General features: G+C 36.6%; 1 protein-coding gene across 12 annotated transcripts in view; it reads left to right on the top strand.

Moving 5' to 3' along the window:
* The window catches only part of ORC4 (origin recognition complex subunit 4), a 103,351-nt gene that overhangs the window by 5,441 nt on the left and 77,092 nt on the right, over positions 1-20,818 (top strand). The window contains exon 2 of one of the 12 annotated variants that reach the window (XM_077153735.1): positions 17,225-17,357. The exons of the other annotated variants lie outside the window; for them this stretch is intronic. The gene's annotated coding sequence lies outside the window, so the exon portion shown is untranslated. The remainder of the gene's footprint in view (positions 1-17,224; positions 17,358-20,818) is intronic. 12 annotated transcript variants of the gene reach the window in all.

Genomic DNA, 20,818 nt, shown 5'->3' with positions numbered 1-20,818 from the left:
ATTCTGAGCTTATCCCTTTCCTGTTACATTTTACTGTGTGCTGCAAGAGGAAGCCAGTCTGCATTTTCCACATTTAGTTTGGAAATTTCCTTAGCTACATATCCAAGCTTGTCGCCTTCAAATTCTACCTTTCATCCAACACCAGGACTCAATTTTGCCATATTCAATGCCCTTTTTAAAACAAGAGTCACCTTTGTTCCAGTTTGCAATGACTCATTCATTATTTATGTCTAATGCCTTATTGAAAGAACTTTTGGCATCCATATTTCTACCAACAGTCTCTTCAAAGCGATCCTGGTTTTCCCTATTCACTTCCTCACAGTTCTTCTAGAATCTTCTTCTTATCCATGTAAAAAGCTATTCTAACTTGTTTGGTATTTGCAAACCACAGCACCCCACTTCTCTGGTACCAAATTCTTTTTTGCTTTGCTTATGTTGCCAGAATGCAATATACCAGAAATGGATTGACTTTTACAAAGGGGATTTATTAAGTTACAAGTTTACAATTCTAAGGCCACAAATGTGTCCAAATTAAGGCAAAAAGAACAGGATACCTTCACTCAAGAAAGGCTGAGCATGTCCAGGGTTTCTCTGACACATGGGAAGGCACACGGTGATGTCTGCTGGCCCTTCTCTCCTGGGTTGGTTTCACAGTAACTCTCTCAGCTCCTGTGGGTCCATCAAGCATCCTTCACTTGCTTTCATCTCTGTTCTGGGTGTCAGCTCTGAGTTGTCTCATAAAGGGCTCCAGGAAAGGATTAAGACCCTTCTTGAATGGGTGAAGTCGCATCTCCATGGAAACAACCTAATCAAAAGGTCTCATCCAACAATAGGTCTTTGGGTTTCTTTGGCTTTTCTGTCCATACCAATGCACATGGTGGCATCTTCTCTTTTCGGTTCCATTGACTTCTAGCTTCTGGCTACTCCCAAATGTCTTCTCTCTCTGTGACCTTCTTTGTAGAAAGATTTGGCTGGACCCTTTGGTGGTGGTGGTGGTGGGGGGGGGGAAATCCCTGATGCTAACATCCTTAGGTATTTGGAAGTCTTTTCTTTGGTTAAGATTCCCATGAGAAGGATTTTCTAGTTTCCTTCCTCAAGGTGAGTGCTTCTCAACTGGGGTTAATTTTTTATAAGGCGACCAGTAATAGCATTTAGATGCAGACTGATTCAGTTGGTCCACACCTTGACTGAAGTAGCCTCATCAAAAGGTCCTGTAATTAGATTAAGAGCATATTTGTCCCTGATACATTAATTTAAGCCATCAGAATAGTTATCCGTATTGCTTGCCTTTTGTGAGTCCTTTCAGTCTGGCAGCTTGTATCCCCCAGCTATGGGAAAATTTCTCATTTATTTTTTTACCTCTGTACTTTGTTGGTTGTACTTCCTGGACTTTATTTCTTTTGTCCCATTACCTCTTTTCTTTCTTTTTAAATTGCTTTACTTTCTCAGAAAGAAAAATTGTTTACTTCATTTTTCAGACCTTTTAAACCTTCATTTCTTTTACCATTTTAATTTCCAAGAACCCTTTTCTGTTCTCTGGATGTTTTTGTTTCTTTATGGCATCTTATTATTGTTGTATGGGTGCAATATCATCCCTTATCTCTCTTTGGATTTAATTATGTTAGGTTTTGATTTTGAAGTTTTCTCCCTGCTTACCCCAGTTTCTTCATAATCTTTCTACATATATATTTTGGCTTTCATATTAGAAGCTTTCCTTGTCTCTGTGATCCTTGATTGTGTGCTCACATTTAAGTTCACATTATAAAACTCTTTGAATCTTTATACATATAGCTAGAGACTAGATGGTTTTGTAAATTTTCCAAATGTTTAAATTGGAAAATTTTAGTTCATGTTAATTGAAGATTATTAACTTAGAGGTGGGTAAAATCTGGAATAGAAAGTTGGTTGTCTTTTCATTTCAGTTTTATTGCCCGTTTTTATGGGCATCAGGAATCAGCGCTAAGTATTGGTGTTCCAGTAGATCTGTATTGGGGTTGCTGCTTTTGCCTACTCTCTTTTTCTCCTTTATCCCTCACTCTTCTCATAATCCCTCTCCCTCTCGTCAATAAAAAGACACTATATTAGTTAGGGTTTTCTAGAGAAACAGAACACAAAACGCTTTCAAATATAAAATTTATAAAAGTATCTCATGTAACCATGGGAACGCAGAGTCCAAACTCCGCAGGGCAGGCTGTGAAGCTGAGGATTCCAATGAAGGGTCTGACGAACTCCACAGGAGAGACTCCACAGGAGAGGCTCCACGGCCAAAGTAGAAAGAGAGCCTGTCTCTTCTGAATCCTCCTTAATAGGCTTCTAGTAATTAGATTGAGCATCATTTGTTGCAGAAAACACTCCCCTTGGCTGATTACGAATGGAAACAACTGTGGATACAGCTAACATAATCGTGATTTAATTCCATGAAATGTCCTCATCGCAACAGACAGGCCAGCACTTGCCCAACCAGGCAAACAGGTACCACCACTTGGCCAAGTTGACAGGTGAACCTGACCATAACAGACACCAAAATCTTGCTTCTTTCCTGTGTTCTTGTTTACTATGGGAATTAAGAATTTTAGGAAGTTTTGAGCAAATGGCTGAGGTTAGACTTTGTAAATGTGCTAGCTTTTCTTTTGGTGTACATATGTACATTTTCACTCTTTCCCATGTGCTATCATCTTTCCACCATTTACAATCATTTACATTTTTTATATATATGATCCAGAAATGTCAACTTACATTGCTGTCTTAAAAATAACCATTTCCAGTTTTATGTGTATCTCAGTGTAATTTATAATGAGTAACAAAAAATATTTGCCCCAAATCTTGGGTTAGCCAATAACTATTCGATTTCCATTGCTTGGATCATGCCCGACATGTTATGGCATTATTTTCAGCAATGTCTATTGGCATTATGTTTTTTTAAATTTACATTGAGAGAAATTTTATATTTATGTCATACCTAAAAGCTAACCATCGTAATGTCATAATTAGTACTGGTAGATTTATACAAATTATAAAACACAGGATTTTAAATATACAAGTAATTAGTTTTAAATTACAAAAAGATAGTCTACATTTAGTATAAAAGTAATAAGAAAATTGAAAATCACCTAGAATAATACTAAGATGCTGGTATTTGTAATTCTAATCTTTTTAAGCTATGTTTGTATTATGTTGTTTTCAAGTGGGGTCATAATCCTTTTCTTGAAAGAGATAATCCTAGAGCTGTTATTTTTCCACTTCACTAAATACTCATATATTTACTGGCTTTATATTGCAGATGTAGAGAGTTATGTTTCTGAATAATGCCATTGTTGGCATGGGCAAAGGAAAATAATGAAAAAATACTTGTAATAGTTTTCTTAATTTGTTATGTAGATGTTTTTGAGGCATCTGTTTTCTTTCTAAAAAAAATATGCGTTCAGTTAAAAGTATTATTTAAGTTATTTTTGTATGCTGTCTGGTGGGAGTCACAGTTCATTCTTTTTCCATGTGATTGTCCCATTATTACAGTACCATTTTTTTATTTTATTTATTTATTTTTTTTTGGTGCCGTGGTTGGGGGTGTGAAAGTACATGGACTGAGAATTGAACTCAGGTCTCCTGCACGGCAGCAAGAATTCTATCACTGAAATACCCTTGCCCCCCCCCCCCCAAAAAGTATTATTTTAGTAGCTAACATTTCCATTGAATTACCTTCCTTTGTTCTGCAAACATTGCTATAGGGTCACAAAGGCAGAAATTTTTCCTGTACATTTTATTTTGCAGAGTTTTTCCTTCATTGTATAGGTTATTTGCCTTACTAGCTTGAAACTGACTACCTTTTGTGTTTGTATTTCATTTTCACAAATCTTTCATGAGGTTTTGATCCCACCCAGCTTTTTCACAGTTCATCATAAAAAAGAGAGTTTTTGGATTTAGATATCTGTACATAAAAGTATTTAGTGTGTGTGTCATAACTAGTTAACTAATTTTCTGTTGTTGACTCTTATTTTTCAGTTTTCCAATCAGTGTTCAATTAAACATCCTTATAGCTAGATATTTGTGTATATCTATGATTATTTCCTTTGAATAAATGCGAAACAGTAGAATTACTGGATCAAAGGCTATACAAAATTGAAGCCTCTAGTAATGTGTTTACACTATTATTGTATGTTTGTTCTAGTAACCACAATCTCGTCATCTTTCGTGTTAATGTGACTTTTTTAAAGTTAAACTTTTATGTGCTGAAACTGCATCTTATTTAATCCTTTTTTTTTTTTTAACAAAAAGCACGGTTTTCTTGTTTGGCTTTAATAAAGAACCACAGGTTTCAAAGATGAGGTTTATTTTGGTATTTTTCTAATTTATTTTGCTTTAACATCAGGGTATCAGTTAACATTCTTTCTATTTATAAATGTCATTTTTGAAAGCAGTGGAACAATTTTGTGATGTTAAGTACACCACTATCTATTTCCCATTTTCCTCATCCCAAGTGAAATCTTATACCATTAAGGAATAAATCCCCATTCTATCCTCTTCCCAGGCCTTGATAACCACTCTTCTGTTTTCTGTCTCTATGAATTTGATTATTCTAATTATTTCATATAGGAGAAGTCATAGAATATTTGTCCTTTGGGACACCTGGGGAAGAATGGAAGGGGCTGGGACAACATTGGAAAGAAGTGATGGAGAAGATGGTACTTGGAAAAATAGATTTCTTGGAGAAAATAGGCAGCTGAAGGCTATCCATTGCCTCTGCTCCAAGGAGGTGCTGCTTTGGCTCTTTGCTGGGGAGGAGGGCATGTTGAAATTCCAGTCCACTATTCTCTCGCCATCCTAGGCAAATCCAGGAGCACCCCCAAGACTTGGGGTCAGCAGGGGCAGGACTCAGTACATAGCACTGCCAGGGTCTAGGAGGGAGCCTAGAGAGCAGGTAATCATGCTGTCTCTTTCTGAGGGAGATAAACTGGTCCTCAGCCAAAATGGAAAGAACCAAGTCTTAGATGGAGTATTTCAGCCTGGGGTTCTTAGGCTAGGGCCCATGAACCTCTAGGCATGCATCTGTGGTGAGTTTCAGGGAGTTAAAAACTACATGTGCTGATATGGCCATGATGTCTTCAGCTTGCTCTCAAATGATTCAGAAATAAATAATACGTATTCATATGTATAGATAGGCTGAAAGAACAAGAGACTGATAAAGTTAATGTGGCAGAACAAGCAATTGTATAAAGCAAAAAACTTTATACAATTTATGCAACATTTCTGTAATTTTAACATCTCCCCTCTGGGGCACCATCAAACTTACCAATATGTGCATATGTGAGTTCCAGAAATAGAAGAAAGAAAGAAAAAGGACAGAAGGATTATTCAAAAAAGGAAAACTCCCAAACTTAGCAAAAGACATGAATAGGCATATCCAAGAAGCTCAGAGAACACCAAACAAGATAAACATGAAGAAAAATACACCCAGCCATGTATTGATGACATTATCAAATGCAAAGGACAAGGAGAGATTTCTGAAAGTTACATACAAGAGTATCCCAATTAACTTGAGTGCTGATTTCTCATCAGAGATCATGGAGGTGAGAAGGCAATGGGTTAAAATACTTAAAATGCTGAAAGAAAACAATAGCCATCCAAAAATTTTGAAAGACTTTCTTTCTAAAATGAGGGAGAGATTAAGACATTTATAGGTGAAAACTGAGGGAGTTTATCACCACTAGACCAGCCCTACAACCAGTGATAAATAGAGTTCTTCAGACTGAGAAAGAAGAAACACTAGACAGTGCTTCAGTCTATCATAAAAAAGTAAAGATCTCTATTAAAGGTAACCATTTAAATAATTATAAATGCCAGTATTATATTGTATTGTTTCATATGTAACTCCACTTCCTACTTCCTACAGGTGCCAAAATGCAAATAAATGGAAAGCAATAGTAAATTCATTTTTTTTTGACATATAGTGTTCAAAGATATAAGTGTAACAAGTACAAAAAGAAGATAAGGGCACAGAGCAATAGGATATATGTATGCTACTGAAGTCAAATTTGGTATCAAAGCAAATATGATTGTTATGTATTTAGGATTTTAAATTTTAACCCCATGGTAATCACAAAGAAAACTGATGAAAAATGTACTCTAATAGAAAAGAAAAGCCTCTCAACGTGGAACAAAACAAAAAGGAAATAAGTATAAAAGTAACCTTTAACAGACATAAGGGACAAAAATGGTAGAAGATTGAAAACTCTAAATAGCAAAATGGCAGAAGGAACTCTTGCATTATCAGTAGTTGACTTTAAATGTAAATGGATTAAACTCTATAATCAAAAGTCAGAGATTGGCAGAATGGACAAGAATGCGTGACCCAACTATGTGCTGTCTTTAAGACAAATTCAAGGATACCAGTAGGTAGAAAGGGAAAGGATGGAAAAAAAAAGTGCCATGGAGGGAGTAACCAGAAGAGAACTTTGGTAACTATACTAACATTGGATAAAATAGATTTTAAGTTATGACGTACAAAAAGTCATTATATACTGAAAAAGGGACAATTCTGTAAGAAGATGTAAGAATTTTAAATATATATAAACCTAATAACAGAACCTCAAAATGTGTGAAGCAAATACTAATAAATTTGAAAGGAGAAATTGATGGTTCTCTGTTAATAGTAGGAGGACTAATATCCCACTTTCAGTAATAGAGCATTTGGTCAGAAGATCAAAAAGGAAATACAATACTTGACATACTCTAAACCAGCTAGTTATAACAGGAATGATAGAACACTTCACGCAACAGCAAGAGAATGAATGTTCTTATCAAATGCCCATCAATCATTCTCCTGGATAGACCATATTTTAGGTCACAAAAAAGTGTCAATAAATTAAAAATATTGGAATCATACAATATTTAAGAGTCATACAATACATAATTCTTCCGCAACAGAAAGAAGCTAGAAACAGAAAATTCACAAATATGTGGAAATTAAATAAAATACTTTTAAAGAACCCTTGGGATAAAAAGGAAATCAGAAGCAAATTGAGGAAATATCTTGAGGCAAATGAAAATGAAATACTGCATAACAAAACATATGGGATGCAGCAATGACAGTATTGAGAGGCATATTTATAGCTGTAAATGCGTACATTAGAAAGGAAGAAAGATGTCAAATCAGAAACCTAACCTCAGAACTGGAAGAACAAGAAAAATAATAAGCTAAACACAAGTGAGCAGGAGGAAAGTGATAATAAAGATTAATGTGGAGATAAACGAAGTAGAGAACAACAACAACAACAACAAAAAAAAAACAATAGAGAAAATCAACAAACCAGAAGTTGGTTCTTTGAGAAAATTTATCTTTATCTAGACTGACAAAAAGAAAAAGAGAGGGAATACAAATAATGAAGATCAGAAATAAAAAGGGGGATGCTACTATGAAACTCACTGATACGTAAAGGATTATGGTTTTGGTTTGCTAAAGCTGCCAGAATGTGATATATCAGAAATGGATTGGCTTTTATGGAGGGGATTTATTAGGTTGCAGATTTCAATTCTCAGGCAATAAAAATGTCTACATTAAGGTGTCGTGAGGAAAATACTCTCTCTGAGGAAGGGCTGCTGGCCTCTGGGGATACTCTTTCACATGGGAATGCGTGTGGTGACATCTGATCATCCTTCTCTCCAAAATGTCCTTGGGCTTCTGTGGGTCCTGGTTTATTTCTCCCATGGCTTTTCTGTTTTTTTAGCTCTCTCCAAAATGTCTCTGACTTTTTTCCTCATAAAGGATTCCAGCAAGGGGTTAAAGACCCACCTTGAATGGGCTGGGCCACATCTCCATGCAAACAATCCAAGAAAAAGATCCCACTCACAGTAGGTCTGTACTCACATGGATGGCTTAAAAGAACATAAGCTTCTCTGGGGGTAGAGAAGAGATTCAAACAAGCACAAAGATGATAATATGAACAACTGTATACCAATAAATTAAATAACCTAGATGAAATGGAGAAATTCTTAGAAAAATACAAGCAGCCTAGCTTGCCTGAAGAACTAGCTCTCAACAAACCAATTATTAGTAAAAAAAAAAAAAAAAAAAATTGAATCACTCATCAAAAATCTCCCAACAAAACAAATACTGTATGGTCTCACTGATATGAACCGACATTAGTGAATAAACTTGGAATATGTCATTGGTAACAGAGACCATCAGGAGATAGAAATAGGGTAAGATAAGGGTAATTGGAGCTGAAGGGATACAGACTGTGCAAAAGGACTGGATACAAAAACCCAGAAATGGACAGCACAGTACTACCTAATTGTAATGTAATTATGTTAAAACATTGAATGAAGCTTCATGTGAGGTATAGGTTTTTTTTTCCCTCTATTATCGTTTTATTTCTTATTCTGTTGTCTTTTTATTTCTTTTTCTAAATCGATGCAAATGTACTAAGAAATGATGAAAATGCAACTATGTGATGTTATTAAGAATTACTGATTTTATATGTAGAATGAAATGATTTCTAAATGTTTTGTTAATTTTTTTAATTAATAAAAAAAAAAATCTCCCAACAAAAAAAACTGCCCAAGAATTCTGCCAAATAATCTAGGAAGTATCAATGCAAATTCTGCCCAAACTCTTGCAAAAAATTGAAGAGGACGGAATATTCCCTAATTCATTCCATGAGGCCAATAGCACCCTCGTGCCAAAACCAGGTAGTTACGATAAGAAAAACACAACCCAATATCTCTTATGAACACAGATGTAAAAATCATCAACAAATAATAGCAAACCACATCCATCGGCATGATAAAAGAATTATACACCACAATCAAGTGGTGTTTATCCCAGGTATGCAAGGGTAGTTCAAGGTAAGAAAATCAATTAATGTAATGCACTATATTAACAAAGAAAAAGAACTATACAATCATCTCTATTGATACAGAAAAATCATTTGACTGAGTCCAGGATCCTTTCTTGTTAAAAATGCTTAGAACTCAACAACAAAAAGACAATCTGATTACAAAATGGACAAAAGACATGAACAGACACTTCTCAGAAGAGGAAATACGAATGGCCAACAGGCACATGAAAGGATGCTCAACTTCCCTGGCTATTAGGGAAAGGGAAATCAAAACCGCAATGAGATATCATCTCACACCCACCAGAATGGCCATTATCAATAAAACCGAAAATGAGAAGTGCTGGAGAGGATGTGGAGAAAGAGGCACACTTATCCACTCTTGGTGATAATGTCAAATGGTACAACTGCTGTGGAAGGCAGTTTGGCGGCTCCTTGGGAACCTAAGTATAGAATTGCCATATGACCTGGCAATACCATTGCTAGGTATCTATACTCAGGGGACATGAGGGCAAGGACACAAATGGACATTTGCGCACCAATGTTTATACCAGCATTATTTACAATTGCCAAGAGAGGGAAACAGCCCAAATGTCCATCAACAGATGAGTGGCTAAAGAAGCTGTGGTATATACATACAATGGGATATTATACAACTAAGATAGAATAAAGTTATGAATTATGTAACAACATGGAGGGACCTTAAGGACCTTATGCTGAGTGAAATTAGCTAGAAACAAAAAGACAAATGCAGTATGGTCTCACTGATATGAAATGACATTAGTGAATGAACTTGGAAAACTTCAATTGGTAACAGAGACCATCAGGAGATAGAAATAGGGTAGATATTGGGTAATTGGAGCTAAAGGGATACAGATTGGGCAACAGGACTGAGTGTAAAAATTTGGAAGTGGATAGCACCATACTACCTACCTGAAATATAATGTTAGAGCACTGAATGAAGCTGAATGTGAGAAGGATAGAGGGAGGAGGCCTGGGGACACAAATGAAATCAGAAGGAAAGATAGACAATAAAGACTGAGATGGTGTAATCTAGGAATGCTTAGAGACTGAAGAATTGTTCCAAATACAAGAGTAAAGGGACATGACAAACTAAATGCAACACATGGCCTTGTATAAAATCTTATTGCTGTACAGGACATTATTGGGACAGTTGGTGAAACTTGAATGGGTCTGTGTTAAATAGTAGTAATGTATCAAATGTGATATAATCATGAGTATATATATTTTCCCTCCCCCCACCCCCAGTTATATTGTTTAGATGGTTGTATTCTGAGTATATAGAAGAATGTCCTTGTTTCTAGGAAATATACTAGTGTCCAGGGGAGACGAGACATGAAGTCTTTTACTTACTTTCAGATGTCTTGGGGTGAGAAATGAGCTCTTTTACTCTTCTTGAAACTTTTCTATAAGTTGAAATTATTTCAAACTAAAACATTTTGATAACACATTGTGTTGACAAAAGGTGTGGAGAAACTTTCTCTTTTTTTGAAATAATACTTTTACTGACAGATCTTCATACACATACAGTCCGTGCATGGTGTACAATCAGTAACTCAGAATATCATCACATAGTTGTGTATTCATCACCCTGAACTTGCCCTGTCTCATCAGTTTATGTGTTTTGTTTGGGGAATTTAACCCAGTAACATTTAATGCTATTACTGTAAGGGCAGTACTTTTTCTACCGTTTTATCTTTTGGATTTTATATGTTGTTTTGCTTTGCAAGCTACCAGAATGAGATATACCAGAAATGGAGCGGTTTTTTAAAAAGGAAATTTATTAGGTTGCAAGTTTATGTGTTCTAACGCCATAAAAATGTTTTAAAGCAAGTCTTGTAGAAATATCCAATCTAAGGCATCCAGAGAAAGAAGGCTGGGGATGTTCAGGGTTTCTCGCTCAACTGGAAAGTCACATGATGAGCATGGCAATGTTAGCGTTCTCTCTAGGCTTCTTGTTTCATGAAGCTCCCCTGGGGGTGTTTCCCTTCTTCATCTCCAAAGATCTCTAACTGCATGGGTTCTAGAGCTTTTTCTTAAATGGTTTTCTCTTAAAGGACTCCAGTAAGCAACTCTATCTTGAATGGTTGGAGACGCATATCCATGGAAACAACCTAATGAAAAGTAAGCACCCACAATTGGGTGGGCCTCATCTCTGTGGAAACAATCAAAAAGCCCCCACCAAGCAGCAATAGTGAATGGGGATTAAATAATTTGGCTTTTCTGGGGTATACAATAGATTTAAACTGGCATATATGTTGTATCTAATTTTTTTCTTTTTACCTTTACTAATAGTCTTCATTTCTATACTCATCTCCAGACTTTTCTCTGCCTTTCCTTATCTGCCTGAAGTGCTCCCTTTAGTATTTCTTGAGAGCTGATCTCTTAGTCATAAATTCTCTCAGTTTTTGTTTATCTGAAAATATACTAAACCGCTGCTCATTTTTGAAGGACAGTTTTGCTGGACATAGAATTCTTGGTTGGAAGTTTTTCTGTTTTAGAAATTTAAATATGTCATACCACTGCTTTCTCACCTCCATGGTTTCTGCTGAGAAATCCATGTATCCACAAACTATTGAGCTTCCCTTGTATGTGATGGATTGCTTTTCTCTTGCTGCTTTCAAAATTCTTTTCCTTTTTGATATCTGACAATGTGATTAGTTAAGTGTCTTGGAATATGTCTATTTGAATCTATTCTGTTTGGGGTATGCTTCTTGGGTATGTAGTTTTGTGTCTTTCGTAAGAGATGGGAAATTTTCAGTGATTATTTCCTTCATTAATTTTTGTCTTCCTTTTCCCTTATCTTTTCCTTCAGGGACACCCACAACATGTATATATTTATTTGCTTCCTGTTTTCATTTAATTCCTTGAGACCCTGCTCATATTTTTCCATCCTGTTCCCTATGTTTTTGTGTATGTGTCAGATTTCAGATGTCCAGTCTTCTAGTTCACTAATCCTTTCTTTTACCTCTTCAAAACTATTGTAGGTTTCCATTGTTTTTCTTTTTTATCTCTTGTATTGTGCCTTTCATTCTCATAAATTCTGTGATTTGTTTTTTCAAACTTTCAAATTCTTTTTTTTTTTTTTTGCCCAGTGTCATCTTTGTATCCTCCCTCAACTTGTTGATTTGATTTTTTATGAGATTTTCCATGTCTGTTCAAGCATCCTGAATTATTGTTTCAACTCCTGTGTCTTACTTGAATTGTTGGTCCTGTGTCTTACTTGAATTGTTGGTTTGTTCTTTTGATTCAGCCATGTGTTCTATTTTCCTATATGGTTCATTATTTTTTGCTGGTATCTAGGCATTTGATTTCCTTAAGTAGTTTATTCTGGAGATTGTTTTCACTCTTTTTTACCTAGGGTTTTCTTGCAGGATTGCTTATATGGAGCCTCTTTTTTTTTTTTGAAGAGGGTTTCCTCAGATGTTAAAGAACCCAGTCAGATTTTCAGACCAGGCTGGCCCACATCTTTAGGAGGATTGAGTCGCTAGTATCAGTTTTCTCTAAGGGTATGACCCTGTAGGGTGTCAAACTTTCCTATGAAGAATCTAGACTCCGTACTTTTCCTGTACTGCTCAGCATGTGGTGCTTGTCTGCCCATGGCTTTCCACCAGCATTGAGTTATGTGGTGCCTTTAATTTCAACAGACTCTCCCTGCCCAGGTCATGGTTGAGACAGAGATGAGGTTGTAGGTTGGCATTAACTTCTTCAGTTTTCCAGTCCTGGGTCCTGAATTCCTTGAAAGAGGGATTACACTTAAGCTGGACCTCATCTTTCTTTTGGGGAAAGTACAACCTTTAGGGAATTAACTCCTTTCATCTCTCAGACAAACTTAATTCTGCCCTTGTCTGAGGTAGTGCTAGAACCTGAGAAGGCTTCCATTTCTAGCTAATAAGGGAGTAGAAACCCTTTTCTCAGGGTCCAGCCCTTTTCCAGTGCTTTGTGTTGTCCAACTCAAAAAGCCTATTTTCAGTAGTGAGAGATTGTTAATTAATTCCACAATTGAAGCTTGGTCGAGTTTAGCCCTTGCTGCTATTAAAGTTGTTTCCTTTCCCCTTGGGTTAGCATCCTGCAGTGCCTGTTGGGGAGGGGTGCCACCTCTGTGGCTTGGGGCACTTAAATTCTGTGCGGGGTCTCAGCCATTTCCACTTGGTCCAGACTGGTATATGCTCTGTGTCCAGTTGTTGGCCCCAGCAGTTCTTCTGTATTGTTCCTGGCTATTTACTGGTTGGCCCCAGAAGTTCTTCTGTATTGTTCCTGGCTATTTACTAGTTGCTCTGGAGGACAAACTAAATTCCACACTTCACTAAGCCGCCATCTTGTCCCCCAGAAATTATCTCTGCCTACCTTTTAACAGTTCTTCAGTTAGAGTTGCACCTCCTGTATGAGGTCCTGGCCTTGGTTTGGTGGGGAAATAATGACAAACTAAATGCAAAAGGGGTCCTTCAATGCAAACATAAGTGTATTAGTTTTCTAAAGCTGCCAAAATGCAATATGCCAGAAACGGAACAGCTTTTAAAAAGGGAATTTAATAGTTACAAGTTTACATTTCTTAAGCTGTGAAAATATCAATATTAAGGCATCTAGAAAAACATACCGTGGCTCAAGGAAGGCTAATCTCAGAAGGCATGTGGCTGGCATCTGCTGGTCCTTTGGTTCCACTTCCATTACTTCCAGCTTCTAATGCAAATGGTTTCTTCTGTAAGTATCTGTGGGCCTTCAGTTAGCTCCACTGGGACACAACTCTGGGTTCCGACTTCTCAGCATCTCATGGGAAGGCAAATGTTGATGTCTGCTGGGCTGTGCCCATGTCTAGGCATTTGCTATCTCTTTTGGCACTCCAGACGTCTCCAGACCTCTGTGTCTATATCTGTGTCAGCCCTGAGCTCTCTCTAAAATGTTTCTCTTTTAAAGTATTCCAGTAAACTAATCAAGATCCACATTGAATAGGGGAGTCACTTCTCCATCACAATTGAATATTCCTCATCTCTGTGTGTATAATCCAGTCAGAAGCTTTGACCCTTCAGTGTTGAATTACAATTAAAAGGAACAACTGCACCCATACATCTGGGTCAGGTTTAAAACAAGTTTGAAACATAATAGTTTCACACCAAGCAATTACAAAATCTTAGACGACTAAGGGAAATCAACTTTCAAAATGACCTTATTAGAATACTCAAATGCTTCAAGGTCAGCGAAAAATTACAAAGCATATGAAGATGCAAGAAAATATGACCCAGCCAAATGACCAAATTAAAACAGCAGAGAAGGCAGAGACTTGGAAACAAATAAAGACGTGAAGACATTCAGATGTATCTCTGCAGTAAGTTCAGTGGGTTGGTATTTTAGTTTGTTAATGCTTCCAGAATGCTGTGTACCACAAGTGGAACAGCTTTAAAAATAAGAATTTATTAATTTATAGGTTTGCAATTCTAAGGCCTATTGTCCAGACTAAGGCATCCAGAGAAGGACATGTTGACTCAAGAAAGGCCAGTGTCTATCACATCGGGAAGCACATGACTAGCATCTGCTGGTCATTGTTCATGGTTCCTTTGCTTCCAGTTTCTGATGCCTATGGTTTCCTCTCTTAAGTGGGCATTGACTTAGCTCCTTAGTTAGAAAATTCTGGGTTCTGGCTTAATAAGCATCTAATGGGAGAGGATTTGGTGACATCTCCTAGGTTCTGCATCTCCAAACATCTGTGTCTCTGCATCTGCTCTATCTATTGGCACTCAAAGCATCCCAGAATGTCTACATCTCTGTCAGCTTTGAACTTTTTCCCTTTCTGTGAGCTCTCTTGAAGACTGCAGGATAAGTTTCACAGGGACAAACCCCTTGATTGAGCACTCAGTCTGTTTAGTTGTCCCCACTACCTGTGAGAATATCAGAAATTCTCCAATTGGGGAATCTGAATATTTCCTCCTTTCTCCCCTTTCCCCCAGTGGGACTTTGCACATACTTTGTAATTCACTTCCTGAAATGTTCTGGGATATATTGGGGCATCACATTAATGTGGACAAACCGACAGGATCTCACACCCTATTCAAGATTTCATGTATTTATGGTTTTCAACTAAACTGACCATACAAGTTAAATTAGGTAATGTGCTACACACAATATAAATTTTGCACCAACTAAATATCCCTCCCTTTGCTCTCACACAGAATATGAGGTTTTAAAATATGGATGATATCCTTTCCTCTGTATTTTGATCTGTCCCAGGCCTATCCAAATCATCTTCATTCTTATCTCTAGTTGAAGTCTGATCCCTTTTTTAACTTTTTAAACAGTTCATTTGAATGTGCTGGTTTGAAAGATGTTTGCTCCCTAGAAAAGCCATGTTTTAATCAAAATCTCATTTCATAAAAGTAGAATAATCCCTATTCAATACTGTCAGTATGAAACTAATCAGATCATCTCCCTGGATGATGTGATTTAGTCAAGAGTGGTTGTTTAGCAGGATTAGGTGATGACATGTCTCCACCCATTTGGGTGGGCCTAGATTGGTTTATTGGAGTCCTATAAAAGAGGAAACATTTTGGAGAATGGGAGATTCATAGAGAGCAGAGAATACTGCAGTACCACGAAGCAAAGAGTCCCATCAGCCAGTGCTTTGGAGATGAAGAAGAAAAACACCTCCCGGGGAGCTTCATGAAACAGGAAGCCAGGAGAAGAAGCTAGCAGATGATGCCATGTTTGCCATGTGCCCTTCCAGATGAGAGAGGAACCCTGACAATGTTCACCATGTGCCTTTCCAGATGAGAAAGAAACTCTGTGTTCACCATGTGTCTTTCCACTTGAGAGAGAAACCCTGAACTTTATCGGCCTTCTTGAACCAAGGTCTCCTACTTGGGTGAATGCCTTATGTTGGACATTTCTATAGACTTGTTTTAATTGGGACATTTTCTTGGCCTTAGAACTGTAAACTAGCAACTCATTAAATTCCTCCTTTTAAAAGCCATTCCGTTTCTGGTATATTGCATTCTGGTAGCTAGCTAACTAGAACAAACATTGCAACTAATTTTTAATATACTATTAATTGTCAAGTTTTGCGTGTAGTATTAGTGAATATCTCTGATTGTCTAAGACATTAGTAAATTACCCTTCACTTTGCCAGCTGAATATCTTAAGTTTTTTCACATACTTTAACCAAAATAGTGTATCATATAGCAGACTGAATGCAGAAATAAAGATTAAATTCTTAGGTATCAGTTATAAAGGTAGGTGAAAATTCAGCTGCCATCTAGTAAAAAGATTTGCAAAAATGAAATATTGCTACATTTCTCACCACATTGTTATGTTTTGGATTAAAAAAAAAGGTCTTTCCATAACATTTCTTATTTGTGTTAGTTTTATAGTGGTTTTACTGTTATTAATGTAATAAAACATTTTTAAAATTTTCAAAATTTTAATTTCTAACCTAGCCTATTTCAACAGTCTCCCTGGCAACATGGGACATGACTCCCAGGGATGAGCCTTGCCCTGATGCAGTGGGATGGACAATCCCTACCTGAAACCAAAGGGAGGGAAACAAATATAACAAAATAAGGTATCAGTAGCCAAGAGATTTCAAATAGAGTTGAGAGGTTATTCTTAATGCCAGCTTCAGCTATATATTACTAATTGCCATGGTATGCCAGACCCCAATCAACAGTATTCCTGTTAATTCCTGTTAAACCCAAGAATACCTAGAGTTCTTTCTGAGACTGTATAAGGTCTCATTCATTAAGTTATGTTTCAGAAAACTCAAAACCTTTAAATGGTTCCTAGGCCAGATAAGACCTGAAACACAGGCTTACCAGTCTGTCCAAAAACATCAACCAGTTATATCCCCTACCCCATAATGTAACCCGCTCTTTTCTACATGAACAAATTAGAATGGTCATTGCCCAAATATCCCTAAAGATTGGGAGACAGATCAAAGGAGGAGGAGGCGTTGTAACAGAGAATATGGGATTTAACCAATGAATATGATAACTGAATCATTATATTGATATTTCTTTTTTCTCTCCAGTGTCTCCAATGTCTTAGAGTAGCTAGAAGAAAATACCTGAAATTGTGGAGCTGTAACCCACAGCAGAATTTGAAATTTAACTGTTTGTTAAAATGTACTTTGAAATCTATTACCTTTTTTGTATACATCTTATATTTCACAACAAAATTCGTACAAGAATGAAAGAGAGGGGAAAGGCCAATCATACCCAGGGAAGGCACGTGGCAATGTCTGTTATCCTTCTCTCCCAACTTCTAGATTCAAATGCCCTCTCAGCGCCTATGGTTCTTTCTGGCTTCTGCTGGGGTGCTTTCTAGATCTATAAACGTGTCTGAAGCTTTCTCCAAGATGTTTTCTGCCTTTTATTCTCTTCCTGCAGGGCTCCAGTGAAAGGATTAAGAGCCACATGAATTGGGTGGGTCACCTCTCCATGGAAACCACCTTATCAAAAAGGTTCCATGTAAACAATAGGTTTGGCACCGACAAGATTAGGAAAACATGACTTTTCTGGGGTATGTAACAATTTTTAACCAGCACAGCCACCATCAGCTTCTCCTACCTGTTTTAAACTATGTTTTTCTTGATATGGCACTAACACTATAGTGAAGCTCTCTGATTATTTTCTGGAGTTCTGAGGAAAATGGCTGTGCCAGTTTTTACTAGATGTTTAAAGATTCTCTGGGGCCATGAAACCCTGGAATGTCTTAGACTGCTATCATGGTCTCCACTTGACTTTTAAATCTTGTGAATTTAATCTGAGGCCATCTGTGTATCACTCTTCATTATCCTTAGGTTATTTCATCCACTTCCATTGTTTAATCTACCATATACTAAATATCACTAAGGACTTATAGATTTAAATTTCCAACCTTGTCTGTTTCAGTGATCCCCAGATCTCATATAACCTGCTTTACATCTCTGTTTATTGGTTCCCCTGTAGTATATCCAGTCAGTGTTGGCGTAGAGCAAGATTTACATGCCTTAACCATTCCTCTCCCTAATTCACGTTGGTAGACTTTCCATTTTGATCCAAGTCCCCAAGGCAAACAGAAACACTCCTAACAGACAAGGCTTTCCAGGGACTTAGCAGTTACTTCTTGGTAGTGGAAGGCATGCTCTCTTTGGGCATAGTTAAATTCTTTTCTACTGCTATAACAGTGATTATTTTAAGAAAATACTTCTGAGAAGTATCTAGCTCTATTAGATATTAAAACAAAGTTATATAAGAAGAATTTATAGTGTTGGTGAATAAAACAGTTCAGAATATTCTTCTTCCTGTAAATTTGGCAAATAGAGTATGAGGCATGAACATCATAGAGAAAAAGGAAACAGTGAGTTTTGTTGGTTATATTGGTTAACATTTTATAAGCTGAATCACACTTGAATCATACCAGATAGCAAAATACATCATCATAGGTGAATCAGGATCAGTTATTTGTTCCATAGAAAGTCAATGATAGATGGAATTATTTATCAATTGAAAATGGAAAGGAGGGAGTAATTTTCTTAACAGTTCAGTGGAGTTAAATGAAATGCGTGGTCTCAGGAGTCAGACTACTTGAATTAGAATCGTGTCTCTGCCACTAATTATATACATGATCTTAGGTAAATGAGAATTATCTCAGTAGTTACCATACAGGGTCAATTTTTTGATTTTTACAAAAATCGAAAACAAAGAAAGTGCCGGGAACAATGCAGGCATGTAATAAACCTTGATTCATCTTGGATATTATTATCAGCAATAGTCTTTTACCTTATGATCTTTAAAAAAAATTTGCCATGTAAAATTGATGTTGATTTTTTTTTTTAAGCAGGCAGACAACAAACGTTGTTATGTTTAGAGAATGTATAAAAAATAGTTATTTTTATTTTCCAGAGTTTGGTCATTTACTAGAAAAAGTAAAAAAAAAACAACCAATGAATATCCAGCAGTAGGGGAATGTCCTAGTGTGCTAGCTGCCAGAATGCAATGTACCAGAAATGGAATGGCTTTGAAAAGGGGGAATTTATTAAGTAGCTAGTTTATAGTTCTCAGGCCATGAAAATGTCCCAATTAAAGCAAGTCTATAAAATGTCCAAATTAAGGCACCATTAAGAAAGGCTGATGAAATTCAGAGTTTCTCTCTCAACTGGAAAGGCAAATGGCGAAAATGGCAACATTTGCTAGTTGTCTTTCTCTCCAGTCTTGTTTTATGAAGCCCCTGCAGGATGTCTTCCAAAGGAGGGAGGCTGTGTGGGCTCTCATTGTCTGGCTCTAAAAGGGACTCTCTCCAGTATATTTCCTCTTTTAACGGATCTCGGTAAACGAATCAAGATTCACCTGAAATGGCTGGAGTCACAGTTCACTCTAATCCAAGGTAATACCCACAGTTGGGTACCTGGAGATAATCTAATCAAGTTTCCAGCCTGCAGTACTGAATAGCAATTAAAAGAAGCTGCCTCCACAAGATTGGATCAGGATTAAAACATGGCTTTTCTAGGGTACATGATCCTTTCAAACCAGCACAGGGAGCTAAATAGTTTATTCAAATATTCATTTGACTAAGTCAAATGCAAAAATTCATTTAAATGCAAAAATGAATATTTTTGCATTTAAAATAGTGTAAAAAAAATGCTACCATATGTAACACACTATATGGTCACAATTGTGTTACTAAATCCATATCACAAAAGATAAAGAGATTATACAAAGTTTTTATTTGATTATCTTTAGGTAGACACATACCTACAGGTTTTTAAAAATTTGTGTCTATTACTGCCAATGCTGATTGTGCTCCTCAAGGGTCATACAGAGGAAATTCTAGTTTATCATAATCATAAGTGACATCTGAGACCAGAATAAATTCTTGCACACTTGAGTGATTCTGATAGTAGTTGACTGATTTATTTATAATTACATGAATAAATTCCTAAAGCATTTGAGGTGGCTTCATTAATAATACATTTTGATAAATTGATTATTTTAAAATAAAGACAAATACTAGAGATCAGGTAAATGAAAATAAGGAAAAAAATCAAAACAAAAAAATAATAAAATTAAAGGCCCTCCTGCAGTGGGTTTAAGGTTTAAATTGAAGGTCCTACTGCATGGCTAAGTAAGTAACTTGTTTGACATTATTGGTTCCTAGGTGTATCAGTATTGTGTATTAGCTTTATTTAAAAATTGCCCAAAAGGGTCAGCAGATTAATTTATAGACTTTGTGTATTATCATGGTTTTTTTTTTGTTATTGTTCATTGGTTATAAGGAGAAAATAGTGGATTTTTTTTATTGTAAACAACAAACAAAAATACAAACATTCTTGACATGGTTACCCTCAGTGGCTCACAGTATCATCACATAGTTGGTATTTATCACCATGATCATTTTTTTTAGTATTTGCATCTCCACCAAAAGAAATAAAAAAAGAAAAACTCCTGCATGCCATATCTCTTACCCCTATGTCTCATTGACCACTATTATTTCAGTCTACTCAATTTATTTTAACCTTTGTTTCCCCTATTATTTGTTTATTTCTTATCCACATTTTTTATTCATCTGTCCATACTGTAGACAAAAGCAGCATGAGACATGAGGTTTTCACAACCACATAGTCACACTGCAAAAGCTTTATCATTATACAATCATTTTCAAGAAACATGGCTACTGGAACACAACTCTACAGTTTCGGGTACATCCTTCTCGCCACTCTAATACACCATAAACTAAAAAGGGGATATCTGTATAGTAAGAATAACCTCCAGGATAACCTCTCAACTCTGTTTAAATCTCTCAATCCCTTGATGCAGAGTCCCTGATAATCCTAGGATTTCTTCCAGGAAGGCTTATACCCCTGGGAGTCATGTCCCACGTAGAGGGGGGAGGGAAGTATATTCGCTTGCTGTGTCAGCTTAGAGAGAGAGTGGTGACATCTGAGCAACAAAAGAGATTGTTTGGGGGTGACTCTTAGGCCTAATTTTAAGTAGGCTTAATCT

The sequence above is a fragment of the Tamandua tetradactyla genome, chromosome 3 (genome assembly GCF_023851605.1).
Source record: "Tamandua tetradactyla isolate mTamTet1 chromosome 3, mTamTet1.pri, whole genome shotgun sequence".
In the NCBI taxonomy this organism is placed as follows: domain Eukaryota; kingdom Metazoa; phylum Chordata; class Mammalia; order Pilosa; family Myrmecophagidae; genus Tamandua; species Tamandua tetradactyla.
Note: the sequence above shows the minus strand (reverse complement) of the source record. Positions and strands in the feature narration are given on the sequence as shown.